This window comes from Bos javanicus, chromosome 19 (genome assembly GCF_032452875.1).
Source record: "Bos javanicus breed banteng chromosome 19, ARS-OSU_banteng_1.0, whole genome shotgun sequence".
In the NCBI taxonomy this organism is placed as follows: Eukaryota; Metazoa; Chordata; class Mammalia; order Artiodactyla; family Bovidae; genus Bos; species Bos javanicus.
The window spans coordinates 44310498-44325038 of record NC_083886.1 but is presented as its reverse complement, the minus strand read 5'-3'; the positions used below and the strand labels follow the sequence as shown (position 1 = coordinate 44325038).

Below are 14541 nucleotides of genomic sequence, written 5' to 3'. Positions count from 1 at the left end.
AGGCAGGGCCTTACTGGTACTCAAGCTGCTGCAGGAAGGCGCAAGAACAAAACACAGGTTCCCTGCTTGCCCTCTGTGGACTGGTTCCTTCAGTGGAGTAAGAGTGGGGGCAGATCCGCAGAGTGGGCCCCAGGGCTGGCTTAGGTGGTCCACCCAACTGCTTGTGGTCCTGTGTGCAGAGATAGTGCCCAATACACTGCTTTTGCTTTTGGCAGCTCAGAAGTGGCAGTACACTTGTGCTCTTTTTGTATCTTATGGTTCACGATCGCCCCAGCTGCTGCTGCTCCGTGCCGGTATTTTTAATGCCTTACAGTTTCCCTGTATTCTGTTGCTTGAGGAAACATTTGTCCATGTGCCAGTGCATGCACCCCAGTCAAGGATCTTCAGCCCCAGTCTCTGAAATTGAAACGGTTCATGCAGACTTTGTACTAAGAGGAGCAGAGTCTAAGGGCACACCCAGCCCTGGCCACAAGGCCAGCCTCTCCAGGCCAAGAACTTCATTCTGGATCCTCTTGTAAGTGATGGCCTCTTCTCCTCGGTAAGAACACATCATCAAGAGGATGGATAATGCTTTCCCTGTGCTTGGGAAAACTAATCCCAACCAGTGTGACCAAGCACAGGTCAAGAAGAGCCACTCTGCTGGGGTATCCTAGGTCTCCTGGGGAAGGTGGGTAATGCTCAGGGAGCGGGAGGGAGAGATTCTGCCTGACCTGCTGGAGGAACTGATATAGAAGAAGGTGCCCCCTGCCCACCTCTTCTAAGTGTCCTGCTGACACATCGCTTCCTCTGATGTCCTTTCATCGTAGGCTTCACAATCATCATGTCAGCCAGCCTAAAACAATAAAGGAGTCTCTTGGAGAATTACTTACGCGACAGGACGACACGTTCTGTTCCCCTCACTAGGTCTTACTTCCCTTTGGACAAACTTTGCCCCAGCCTCTGTGACTATGCTCAAGGTGAGTTGATTCCTGGGACCCAGAGCCCATCTCCAACCCCCAGATCTGGGCCCCAGGAGGCGGTGCCTGAGCTGAGCTTCTGCTCGGAGGCCCGGTCTAGCAGCGGAAGGACACGCAGGTCACTGCACTCCAATCTGCAATCTGGGGACACAGCTCTGACTGTGGTTCCGAGCAGGGCTTGGATGTGGGACAGACAGAGATCATGACACCGGACAGGAGGCAAAGGGCCAGACAGAAGCCAGTGACCTGGAGGACAAGAGGAAGGGAGGGTCTGAGCAATGTGGTGGGTGGAGCTGACAGGACTCGGTGTCTGATTGGCTGGGTGGGTGGGTGAGAAGGAGCGCAGTGTCTTCCATGATACAAAGACACAGTTCCATTTGGTGACTTGGTTATATATGGATTTTTCTTTTTTTGGTCCCACACTGCAAGTTGTAGGACCCTAGTTCCCCAACCATGCATGGACCCTGTGACGGCTGCAGGGGATGGGAGGAGTCCTAACCTCTGGACTGCCAAGGAATTTCCTCTAAGGGGTGACTTGAGTGGGTGAGGGGCTTTCCTCATCAGAAGAACCTACAAGAAGATCAGCAAGGTTAAGGGGGAAACCAATAAATTTGAGGTTGAGATGCTCCTGGGAAGCCCCAGCACAGATGCCTAGAAAAAGGACTATTGTCTCTATGGGTTTCCAGGGATGGGAGAACAGATTCTAGGCTGGAAATTGAGATTTAGGTCGAACAACAAGTAGTAATCATTAAATATGGGAGACCCTGCAATCATCCATGGAGGACTGTGCAGAAGGGAGAGAGGAGGGCCAGGGCCAAAGGCCAGAAAATGCCCAGGTGTGGGGCTGAGCAGGCTGGTTGGTGGAGCAGAAGCAAAGGAGCTGGCACAGGAGCCAGAAAAGAGGCCGGCATGCCCTCGGAGGGGTCAGAATGTGAGGAGGTCACAACAGGCAAAAGTTTTCATTATGGACTAGTCAGAGGGGACCAATGCCACTCAGAGGTCCAGAAAGTAGTGGCTGGAAGGGCCTGTGGCTTCTGCATCAGCAGAGGGAGGGGAATGGGATGAGGAGGGACTCAGGGGGAGGGGAAGCTGACCCTGGAAAGGGAGAGCTCTCCTTGGAGGAGGGCGCCTGGAAGGAACAGACCCAGGGAAGACACCCCCCAGGAGAGGCAGGGCCCTGGATTCGACTTAAGTGAGATGAGTTAAGAGCCAATTAAAAGGGAAATATTTACAGTTCAGAGAGAGGAGTGGATAACTGAGAGAGAACCTTCTGGAGGGGGCCAGGAGCAGTGGGTTTCCCTTAAAACAGGTGAAGAGTCTGTAGAGGTAATGAACCCATTTTTCACTGTCAAATCCAGTCAAAGAAGCCGTCTAGGAGAGCCAAGAAACCTTTTATTTTTTTTGTTAGGGGTTTAATTTTCTCCCATCCCACCATGCTCTGTATAAAGTTTACAAGGATCATCTAAGCAATTATCCCATCAGTGCACAAAGCACCAAGGGAACTATTTTTGGGTAGGATTTTACTTTAATCAGCAACTGACTTTCCCAAGTGTTAAGTGTCCATTAAATACAGTGATGCTCTGGGACTTCCCTGGTGGTCCAGTGGTTCACACGCTGGGCCCCCACTGCAGGAGGGGCAAAGGAAACTCTCACCCTGGCACGCCCTTGCTTAGAATCCTTCCATGGCTCCCCATTTCTCTTAGGGGAACCATGGATTGCAAGCACCTGCCTTCTGTGCCCCTGCTTGTCCCTCCAGGCTCTGCTCTCAGCCCACACACCCGTCAGTGAACCTGGGGACTTGGATGGTGTTACCTTGTCACTTCCTGGCCTTTGAACATGTTGTTCTCGCTTCCTGGAAACTTGTCACTACTCACTTCCTTCTCCTATGGCCAGCTCTATCCATCAGCTTAGACATCTCGTGCCTCAGGAAGCCTTCTCCAGTCCCTAAGTCCAGGTCAGGAGCCCCTGCTTTTTCCTCCTCCCACCTCCCTGAAAAAGTCCCTGATGTAATTGATTCTTGACTTGCGACTGTCACCCCTGGGGGCGACCTTGTGTCTTACTCCATAATGTACCCTGGTGCCTCCCAAGGTGCCTGGCACACAGGAGGCACTGGGGAAGTCTTTGTCGAACGCGTGTGGGAATCCTATCCTGCACTCGCAGAGGGAGCCCTGCCTTGGGGCTGCAGGACGAGAGCCAAGGCAGGAGGGAGCGGCTTCTGCTGCTCAGTTTGCCTGTGTCTCCATTCCTGGAATCCCAGTTATCGCCCTCCTGTAAGGACATCTTGGGTGTCCCCTAGTTCAGTTCCTCAAGGGCAATGGGCCCAAGTCCAAAATTTGTGCCCTTGTGGACAGGAATTCTTTCAGAACCTGACATCCTGCATTACTCTTCCCTTCTTTGTCTTGACACTGAGTCTGAGGCCAACAATCCAGCCAGCTTCAGGTTTTGATGAGAGCGTGGGTGGGGTGGCCAGCTGGAGGTCCACCTTGCAGGCCTCCGACCTGAGTGGGCTGAAAAGCTCACGGTCTACATGTCCACTGAGGCCTGGGACAGGGGTGTCATCCCTAGACCAGCTGTAGAGAGACACAACCACAGTCCCTGTTCCACATCAAAGCTGTGAGCGACCATCCGGACACACTCACACGCACACTCACCACTTGTAAACACTCACTGCCTTGGTCTGGACATGGTTTCAAGGCAATGACTTGCAAGTTATTCTGCCCAGGTAAGGGAGGGGTTGACACCACATGCCTTTATTCCAAAAAAAAAAAACCAATTCCTTTATTCCTTTGCCTCCAGCACTGGCTGTCATGCAACTGACCATGAAAAGGAGCCAGGAGAAGATAGAAACAACAGCATAAAAATCTTATGGAGAAGTTTAATGACTCAGGTCAGAGAGAGAAAAGGCATTAAGTCAGTATCAGAACCATGGTGACCCCAACACTCATTTTTCTCCTCTGTCTCACTCTTTAACCTCTCCTTCTCCTCAGTTGCTGTCCTCTGCCACTCTGGCCTCCACCTTGGGTCGTGTTATAAATTCATCCACCCGCCACACTCTCTCCTGACTGAGGTCTTTCTCCCTGTTCTTTGAAACTTAGCTTCTTTCCGGCTCAGTGATTCATCTCCGTCCACTGTTGACCCAGCAGGGAACCTGGGTTTGGAGCAATGCAGAAAGGAGCAGAAGCTTCTGTGTGTGTGAGCTCCCTGGATGTGACTCCCTCAGGTCAGAAGCTGAGCAGCATCTAAAATCTGTTTCCTGTCCTTCACCTCCCAGCCCTGCATGGGCTTCCAGCAGGTGGAAGCCACCCCTCCCCATTGCTTCTCATTCCCCCTCCTTGAAGAGAGACAGACAGGGAGAGTGAGCCATAGACAGTCAAAGAGAGACTGACTGAGGTTTAACATTTCCCTTGGAGACGTACAGACAAGAAGAGGCAAAGAGGTCATCAGTCAGTCAGTCAGTCAGTTCAGTTCAGTCACTCAGTCGTGTCCAACTCTGCGAACCCATAAACTGCAGCACGCCAGGCCTCTCTGTCCATCTCCAACTCCTGGAGTTCACCCAAACCTGTGTCCATTGAGTTGGTGATGCCATCCAACCATCTCATCCTCTGTCGTCCCCTTCTCCTCCTGCCCTCAATCTTTCCCAGCATCAGGGTCTTTTCAAATGAGTCAGCTCTTTACATCAGGTGGCCAAAGTATTGGAGTTCCAGCTTCAACATCAGTCCTTCCAATGAACACCCAGGACTGATCTCCTTTAGGATGGACTGGTTGGATCTCCTTGCAGTCCAAGGGACTCTCAAGAGTCTTCTCCAACACCACAGTTCAAAAACATTAATTCTTCGGCACTCAGCTTTCTTTATAGTCCATCTCTCACATCCATACATGACTACTGGAAAAGCCAGACATTGGGGTCACCTGAGACCACACCTATTTCTCTGAGTCTCAAATATTTGAGAAAATTGAGTCCCTGGGCTCATCTCTCAACACAGTTTATCCTCCCCCATTCTACCCTATTTGAAAGACAACTTATTAATAGTTTAAAGGATGAAGTCAGGTCTTTATGGGACCATTTATTATTTGAATAATAATAAATGAATAGGTAATACAGCCATATGGCTCAAAGTTTTTAAAAGGGTTTATACTAAGTCCCACTCCTGAGTCTCTTCCACCTGGATGCCCTCCAGAGGCAACCAGTGTCACCCATGTCTTCTGAATATGCATCTGTAAGATACGAAAATACGTATTTATATGATCTTTCCTTTAAAACACAAAAGGTGGTGCCCTATACACACTACTGTACCTTGCCTTGCTCTTTAGAAGATTGATTTCTAGAAATACAATTGCTTTTATAGCTGCGTAATATTGCTTTGTAAGACTGTATTAGAATCTAGTTAATGAATCTTCTAGGGAAGACAGTTCTATAATTTCCAATCTCTGGATATTTGTAGAGACACCCTGGATCCAGACCTATTCCATCCACATCTCCAGAGGGACAGCCTGTGGGGAAGGCTCCACCCCCAGACGCCCTGGCTCCTTTGCATGATCACACGTGATTGGACAACCCCTGGCCCCATGACAGGTCTTCTTGCCTCGCTCCCTAGGTGCCCACCCAACCTCCCCCACTGGCTCCTGCAGTGTGCAGAGGCCACAGGTCACACAGAGACCTGGCACAAATGACCACTCTTCATTACCGCTGCGCCCACAAAGCCACCTCAAGTGCTCCCTAGAGCTGCTGCTGTCTCCATGACCACTCCTGCAAGAGGATGCAAGACAGGGCATACAAACACATTGCCCCAGGACTGGGGAAGGGGCAGCCTCCAGACACTGGACACAGATGGGGACTGTCCTCTCAGCTAGATGTCCCTTGCATTTTCAGACTTCCACAGGCCTAGAGTCAGGAGAGGAGACCAGAGTTGAAAAATGAGAGCTGAGGAACATCCGCTGAGGGCCAGGAGGTAAATACCAAGATAGAAGAACAGGTAAGAACAGGAGAAGGCAAGGCAAGAAGGAAGAGAAGAAGGAGGACCAGGATGAGAGGAAACAAGGGCCAAAGAGCCCCTTCCAACTGGACTCCTGGATTCACAGTCCTGGCAGGAATCCTCTCGGCGGCCATCCCCTTAGAGAGGCCCCATCCTCTCCTCCGACGTGAGGACTGGGAAGTCTCAAGAGAGACCTCGGCATGGCCTAAAAAGCTTTGAGAGCGCAGAAAACCAAAGACAAAAGGATAAAAAAGCAAAACACATCAAAACCAGGAAGCGATTGGAAAACTTTAATAATCATTCCAGACTCCCCACTGGCCATTCCTCTCCTCTCTGTGACAGGAACCCAGCAGGTTGGGGTCCACAGGGCTGAGATGGCCCTGTCTCTTGCAGCACAGGCTCAGGATGCTCCCAGCAGGGAGGGAAGGCAAGGGAGAGAAAGGACCCTGGAGGGTGAAGAGGGAGAAGAGGGCACAGACTCCCCAGCTCCCAGCCCTTCTTCTCCCCACATTCCCTGACCCTGGGGCCCCAGCCACATACCCCATTCCAGGAACACCTAGGAGGAGAAGCCCCCGTGGGAGAAGGCAGGGAGGTCAGGGGCACAAGCAGCAACCTGGGGCAGGCAAGCCAGGGAGTTGACCTCACAGGACCCAGCATCCTGGTCTTCTTGGAAGTAGATGGAGTCAGCAGAACTGATGGAGGAGTCCTTGTCAAAGAAGTTGTAGGGTCGCAGAAAGAAGCCCACACTGTTCCCCACTGTCACCGTGTTGGGAATGTCCTCTGCATGTGGGATGTGCAGGAAACCAGCTGTCACCCAGGCCACCAAGTCCTAGCGGGGGAAGAAAGAGGGTCATGGGACTGGCACTGCTAAAGACACCTCTGTCTCCCACAGAATTCACTTCAGGAGCCTGCCATCATTCAAGAGGGTTTAAGATCTAAACGCTTTATCATAGTAGCCCAGAAGTCAAAGCATAAAAAATCAACTTCATACTAGGAGCAACACCAGCCTCCACTATTTCAGCCTGCAGCTGCCATCTCTGACATTTCCCATCACATCGCCATCAGCCTACCCATCCCAAGAGAAATGATGACACCCACAGGCTACTTCAGCACCTCCCTTTATTCTGCAAGAGTTCCCAAACTCTCAAATGGAGGAGGGAAATCAGGGTGTGGGTGACAGAAAACGATGACATTTAGAAATTAACCCTTTGGGGGTGAAGACAGAAGCGGTGAGGTTTAAGGTATAAGAGATGTGGTCTTCCCTGGTCATTCCAGCCCTTCTGAATCCTGGGGCCGTTAAAGGACTCAGTCCACAGAGCTGAGACAGAAACTGCTGCTGCCTCATGAGGAAAGGCTGGAGCCTCAGCCAGGGTCTGCAGATGAACTCCCAGCTTAGGAAGTTTCCCTCCACAGGTAAGGAGCAGATCCACAAAAGCACAGAAGCACGAGTCAGCTCAGCCCTTGAGGTGACCACAGGGTTTCAAGGCCCCACCCAAGAGAAGGAGGGGCTGATCTCTGAGTCCTCAACAACTCCCTCATCTCCCACAGTCAGCTGACCTTTCCAGCAATGGTCTCATTGTTGATGAAGTCAGCAAAGTCCACAGTGGGAGTCCAGGGGTCATTCTGATTGAAGATGCTGGAGCTGCTGGGCTCTGTCTCCTTCCTCTGGGTCACGGCCAGCTGGTACCTAGAAATGCTCTGGTCAGGGGTCCATGGTCACTGTTCCTGTCCTGGTGCCTGATCATCATGGAAGGGAGCCGATCCCATGGACCTCAGGTTTCCCCTCTCATCTACAGTCACTCGATGTCACCCTAGTGGGTAACCCAATACCTTTCCATGTTTATCTGTACATCCCTTTCAATTTCACAACATGGCCCCACCAAAATGGAAAGATTTTTCCCACTTGGGTGGTGTGTATCCACTGTGGGCCTTTTGATAACCAGGAAATATGTTTGGGGCTCTTACCTCGCCTCGTGTACAATTTGAACTGGGACCCAAATGCCCCTCCCAACACTCTTCTCATCTCAACCACACTCTCCAACAACGCACGCCACCCACCTCCCCCAGCTGACAGCTCTCTCCATAGGGCTGTTCTGGGGCAGTGGCTCCACAGGTTCATTGATAATCTGGATGCGGTAGCCCCGAGGGTGCCCCCACTTGTTGCTCTGCTTGCTGGCCAGGTACAGGTGGCGAGGGGAGGACCCTCCCAGGGGGAAGGCAGCCTGCTCCTCCGTCTCCAGCTGCTTCCGGGTCACCTGCAGCGTCTGTATCTGGTGCTCCGGGCTCCAGGGTATCGCAGTGGGGACAAAAGCCATGTCCTCAGCCCAGAACCAGTTCTCCAGCCCTGCAGGAATGGAGTGGGGAGAAGGGAGGAGCGAGAGCTGGTCAGGCAGCTGCCCTGCCCCCTCTGGAGCCTGCCTGCTCCTGGCTTCAGAGTAGGAGCCAAAGACAAGGCCAGATTGAGTGTGTCCCTTGCTTCCCACCTCTAACCCGAAAATGTCCCCAATCTTTCAGGCCCCTCTACTGCAATCCTTGCCTCCCCCAGGGTGTCTTACCCCCCACATCCAGATCCACCTTGTAGTGGGCACTGTGGGTGTGGACGGCGCCCAGTGTGTTCTCCCGAACCTGGTTTCCATATCTTCTGGCAGCACCAAAGTGGAACACTGAAGTGATGAAGCCCGTGGCATGGAATTTGACTTGAATGGCCCCATGGGGGTGAAAGATCACATCCCAAACATAGTCATAGTTATACAAGCTCGACACAGATCTGAAGACCAGCACAGTCTCCACAAGACCCCCAAAATAGTGAGAAAACACATCTGAGTGGTGTCGCCTCAGGGGCAGGCCCTTGTTCTGCTCAAACACACAAAAGGCATCGTGTAGGGTCCTGGGGGCTTGGGACTCCAGAAGGAAGTGCCAGTCCACATAGGTGGCCAGATAGGGGCAGTCGACGCCATGGGTCAGGGGCGTGGCAAACTTGCCCATGCCAAAGCCTCGATCCATGTAGCGGTTCATCATTGCGAATGGGGTATTCCCACCATAGACAACCAGGATCTCTTGCAGGCTAATCTCATAAGCCAGCCGTTCTCCCTGGAATCGAACGTCAAAGATCCTAGGACCACTGAAAGCTCCGAGGCCAAAGGAGAAAGTCCACAATGAGGAGGTCACTCGACTGCCCTGGACACTGAAGCGGGCGCCCTGAGGATGGAACTGCAGAGGTGGAGTTGGACCCGGGGGCACCTGGGACTTCAGGGACCAGGACCCACCTGTGCCATTGTCTGGGATCACCACCACATTCACCTGGCCAGCCTCAAACTGCTTCTCCAGCTGGGCCAGACTCTCATAGTAGCGGCCTTGAAAGAACACCTTCTGGATGGTCCACTGGGCAGGGTCCAGAGCCTTGTGATCTACCAGCAGCTCCAACCCCACAGGGTGCAGAAAGATCCCAGATCCTGAAATGTTATAGTACAGGGCAAACCACGTGGCCCTGTCCCCTGACTGGACACCGCGGGGAGCTGCGGTCAAGATGACCAGGTTTCTTCCTCCTTGTTTGTAGGAGCAGCAGTGGTGGAGGACACCAGCAGCCTGGGGCAGCTCTCTGTCGAGATCAACTGGTCTATGTCCTGGTACTCTCGGATAAGAAAGGGACGTCGGTAATAGGGCAGGGGGCCCCCATGACGCTCCACGGTCACATCCCGCATGTAGGAGGGCTGGGGCAGAGGCCCCACCACCAGCTCAGTCACATTGGGCTGCGGTTGTCCGCCAAAGAAGACGATGGCCAGTGCCTCCCGGGCAGGCAGGGGGCTCCCCCTGTCCAGGTGGGCCAGGGCTGCAGCCTTGGAGGGCAGCTGCAGCTCTACCGAAAAGACACAGTTGTCTGAGGGTTGGGCCTGGCGTGCATCCACCAGGTCTGGCCCCAGCTTCTGGGTCAGGAAGCTCATCACAGCTGTCAGCTCTTCTTGGCTCAGGTCTGCAAACAGCTGGCTCTGGTCAGGGTGTGTCCAGGGCTGGTCACTGGGGGATCCGGAGGGGCAGCGGGGAGGCAGGCTGGGATGACATTTCTTCCCAACTCCTTTCTCACGCCCAGTACCACCTTCCTCCCTGCCCATCACCAGAAGAGTCCACAAGGGCAGAAAAATGAAGATGAACATCGCTAAAGCTCTGGCTGTCTTCAGGCTTGTGATTTGGAGTGCAGCATGCGTGATGGACAGACCGACAGGACTGGGTGCACAGTGCCTCCTTCAGTGTCTGTAGGTTCCTGTCTTTGACTTGTGCTCGGGTCTATGCGTTATATGTACACTAAGGACAAACAGCCGAGGAAAGAGGAGTGGCAGTGGTTGGAGGTTGGGGCGGGGCAGTGATCAGGCCAGGCTCAGAAGATGCAGCTGAGGTTATAACCTGAATTTTAAGTGGCCCATGTCAGCCTCTGTCCTCCTGTTTCAAATCAAACACTCAGCTTCACTGTTGGGGAACAAAATGGGGGAGGGATGGGTGTGGGAGACACAGCTGGAGGGAAGAAATGGTAGAAATGATGTGTCTCGGAGCTCTATTTCCACTCTCTCGATGGAACCTTGCTCTTTGCTACATGGCTGCAAGCAAAACTCCCCTGTGTTCAGCCATCCAGCCAGATTCCATCTTCCTTCCTCTAGTCCATGAAGCCCTCTGATGAGGGCTCCCATGCAGCAACCAGAACCCTAATGGCAGGCATAGGAGCCTGGAGAGTCATGCTGAGAACACCAATCACCTGTGGGGAGCTGAGGGGCTTAAAAGCTGAGCCAAGTCAACATCTTGGAGGTCCTGAACTCCCGGAGTCACTAGAGGAAAGTCTGAAAGGAGTGAATCCATTCAGAAGCTGGAGGGGGTGGGAAGTTGCAGCTTACAGAGACCCCCACCCCTTGAGCAGAACTGAAGGACCACATCAGATGTCAGGGTGCATAATACCCTGGCTGTGAATTTAACCTAGCTGTCTGCAACCTTCATCCCCAGGAAACCCTTTTCCAGAATGCTGCAGAAGCAGAGAGCAAAGCTATCTCCATTGTCAGGCAGGTGATGTGAGCTAGACACCATCTTCTGTTCAGCCAGATCCTGAGGGAACCAGGAGAGACTGAGGTTCCAGAGATGGGACATGCTTCCCTGGTGAACTGGGGGAAAGTCCTTTCCAACCTGGACTTGTCCAAGGCCACTTTCCCCAGAAGTCACCTTAGATGACTTTGCAGACAGAGTATGTTTGCTGGAGGAGAATGGACAGTACATCGCAGCCAAAAGGATCAGAAGGTGCAAAGGTACAGAACTTGAAGCACCTGGCGTGGGCAGGAAATGGCCAAGCTCAGTGCATTGGGTGTGAGGTGGAGACAGGAGTTGGTGGGACAGCAGAAGAGATCAGGTCAGGAGGGCTTGTGCAGTGTGTGGGTCTTAAGGAAAGTAGGCAATGCAGAAAGACAGAAATCTGGGCACATGTGAAACCAGGGAAATCAACCTGAGAAAGGTCAGGTTCTCCAGATACCAGCTGCTTGTGCAACCAGCTCTATTTTGATATGGAAATTCCACACACGGGTCATTTTGTGACCAACCTGGGGCCTTGGACTCTTACATCAATTGTGTTAATAAGAGGCCGGTGAAGTAAATCAAATGAGAGTTAAGTGGTACTCGAGCTGCAGCAGGAAGGAGCAAGAACAAAACACAGGTTCCCTTGCTTGCCCTCTGTGGCCTGGTTCCTTCAGTGGAGTAAGAATGGGGGCAGATCCGTGGAGCGGACTGAGGGCTGGCTTCGGTGGTCTGCCCACCCCTTTGGTGGTGCTGTGTGCAGGGGTCATGCCCAACCCTGCTCTTCTCCTTTCACCTCAGAAGCAGCAATACATTTCTGTGTTTTTTGTGTCTCATTGTTCATAACTGCCCGGACTGCCCAGTGCTTGCAGATATTTTTAGTCTCTTACAGGTTGTTTGTATTCTGTTGCTCAAGGAGATATCTGTCCAGGTGCCAAGTGTAAACACTCCAGTATAGGAACTCAGGCCCTAGCCTGTCTCAGTTTGAAAGGTTCATGTGGAGTTTGTAATAAAGGGGTGACAGAATCTAAGGTCAAACCCATCCCTGGCCCCACAGCAAGCCTTTCCAGCCCAGGAACTTCATTCTGGATCCTTTGATAAGTCGTGGTATTTCCTCCCAGCTCAGAACACATTGTCAAGAGAACACCTAACACTTTTTTTCTTCCCGACCAGTGTTAGCAATCACAGATCAAGAATGTCCACTCTGGTGGGGAATCCCCAGGTCTCCTAGAAGAGAAGTGATGATCAGGGAGTGGGAGGGAGAGCTTTGGCCTGGCCTTGAGGAGGAACTGATAGAGCAGAAGGTGCCCCTCTGCCCACCTTCTCTAGAAGCGTCTTGCTGTCACATTGCCTCCTCTGAATTCATGTCATCCTAGGCTTCACAATCATCATATCACACACCGTAAACAACTGTTTGAAGGTGTTTCTGTTGGAGAGTTACTCAGGGGAAAGGAGCTACACATCCTGCTTCCTCCAGTAAGTCTTATTTCCGTTTGGACAAACTTGCCCTCAGCCTGTGTAAATGTGCTGAAGGTGACTCGATCCCTGGGAGCCAGGTGCCATCCCCGGTCCCCAAGCTGGGCCCCAGAACGTGCTGCCTGAGCCTGCCTGCTGTCCCTGAGTCCCCATGAGGCCAGTGGAACCCCTCCGGATGCCCTGGTCACTGTACTCTGATCTGCACCCCAGGGGTACAGCTGTGGCTTTATGCTGAGAGAGCACCGAGTGTGTCAAAGACAGAAGTGAGGACAGCGACAGGAGGCAAAGGGTCAGATGAGGCCAGTGACCTCCAGGACAGAGAAGAAGTGAGGAATCTGAGCAATGTGGCCGGGGGTGTTGGCAGGACGTGGTGTCTGATTGGGTGGGTGTGTGAGAAAGGATACAGACTTTAGGTGACACAAGGATACCAGGTCTCCATTGGGTGACTTGGGAGGGTGAGGGGCCTTCTCCAGAAGAAGGACCTACAAGAAGAGCAGCAAGTTGAAGGAGGATTCCAACAAGCTTGAGGTGAGGTTCCTGTGGGAAGCCTGATCATAGATGCCCAGAAAAAAGGCCATTGGGTCTCTAGGTTTCAAGGGCCAGAGAACAGCCTCTAGGCTAGAAATAGAGATTTGTGTCAAACAATAAAAGGTAGTTATTGGCCCAGATGATACAGAATCTGCCTGCAATGTGTGAGACCTGGGTTAAATGCCTGAGTTGGGAAGATTCCCCAGAGAAAGAAATGACCACCCACTCCAGTATTCTTTCCTGGAGAATTCCTTGGACAGAAGAGCCTGGCAGGGTACACTCTATGGGGTGGCAAAGTGTTGGACACAACTGAGTGACTAATGCACAAAGATAGGAAGCCTGAGATCACTCAGAGAGGACTCTGCAGAGGGGAGAGAGGAGAGCAGGGCCAGAGTCCAGAAGATGCCCATGTGTGGGGCTGAGCAGGTTGGTGGGCACAGCAGAGGCAAAGGAGCCGGCATAGGAGCCTGAGAAGCAGCCAGCATGCCCCAAGAGGGGTCAGAATGGGAGGAGGTCATGACAGGAGAGAGTTTTCAGTGGGGACTAATCAGAGAGGACCAGTGCCTCCCAGAAGTCCAGAAAGTGGTGGCTGGAAGGGACTGTGATTCTGCATCAGCATTTGGAAGAGTGGGATAAGGAGGGACTCGGTGGGGAAGGGAAGCTGCAGGCGGGAAAAGTAGAGCTGTCCTTGGAGGAAGGCATCTGAGAAGCACAAGCTGAGGGAAGACCCTGTCCTGGAGAGTCAGGGTCCTGGCAGAGACTTAACGAGATGTGAGTCAAGAACCAGTCAAGAGGGAGAGATTTAAAGGTCAGGGAGAGGGTTGGATAAATGAGAGAGAACCTTTGGGGAGCAGCTGGAGGGGTGGGTTTCCCCTTAAAACAAGTAAACAGGCTGTAGAATAAACGAGCCCATTCTCACTGATATGTGCTGTGCTAAGTCAATTTAGTCGAGTCCGACTCTTCGCAACCCTGTGGACTGTAGTCCACCAAGCTCCTCTGTCCTTGGGAATCTCCAGGCAAGAATACTGGAGAAGGTAGCCAATTCTCACTGATAAGTCTCATCAGAGAAGCTGTCAGCAGGACCTCATACACATTTTTTATTTGGTTAAGGGTATCCCCTTTTTCCAAACCCACCAAGCACTGTGTAAAGTATACAAGAATCTTCTACACAATTATTAATATCTCATCACCACACAAACTACTACCGATTTTTGGCTGGGATTTGACCTTATTCAGTAACTGAACCTGCCAGGTGGTAAGTGCTCCTAAATATAGCAGTGCTCTGGGACTTCTCGGATGGTCCAGTGGGTAACATTCCCCTGTTCCCAGTGCAGGGGCATTGGTTGGATCCCTGGTTGGGGAACTAGATCCCACATGCTACAGCTAAGATCGAAGGTCCTTCATGCCACAACTAAGACCTAGCACAGCCGAAGAAAGAAAAATACATTAAAAGAAAAAAAGTGAGAACAAACTTTTAAAAAAGCTCTAAGCGAGCATCCACACACACTCACAGGCACACTCACCACTTGCACTCACTCACAGCCTTGGTCTGGACATGGGATTCA

The 14541-nt window shown here is 52.2% G+C and overlaps 1 pseudogene; it reads right to left on the bottom strand.

Moving 5' to 3' along the window:
• Nucleotides 1–1083: 1083 nt before the first annotated feature.
• On the bottom strand, nt 1084–10585 carry LOC133232478 (primary amine oxidase, lung isozyme-like; annotated as a pseudogene).
• Nucleotides 10586–14541: the final 3956 nt, after the last annotated feature.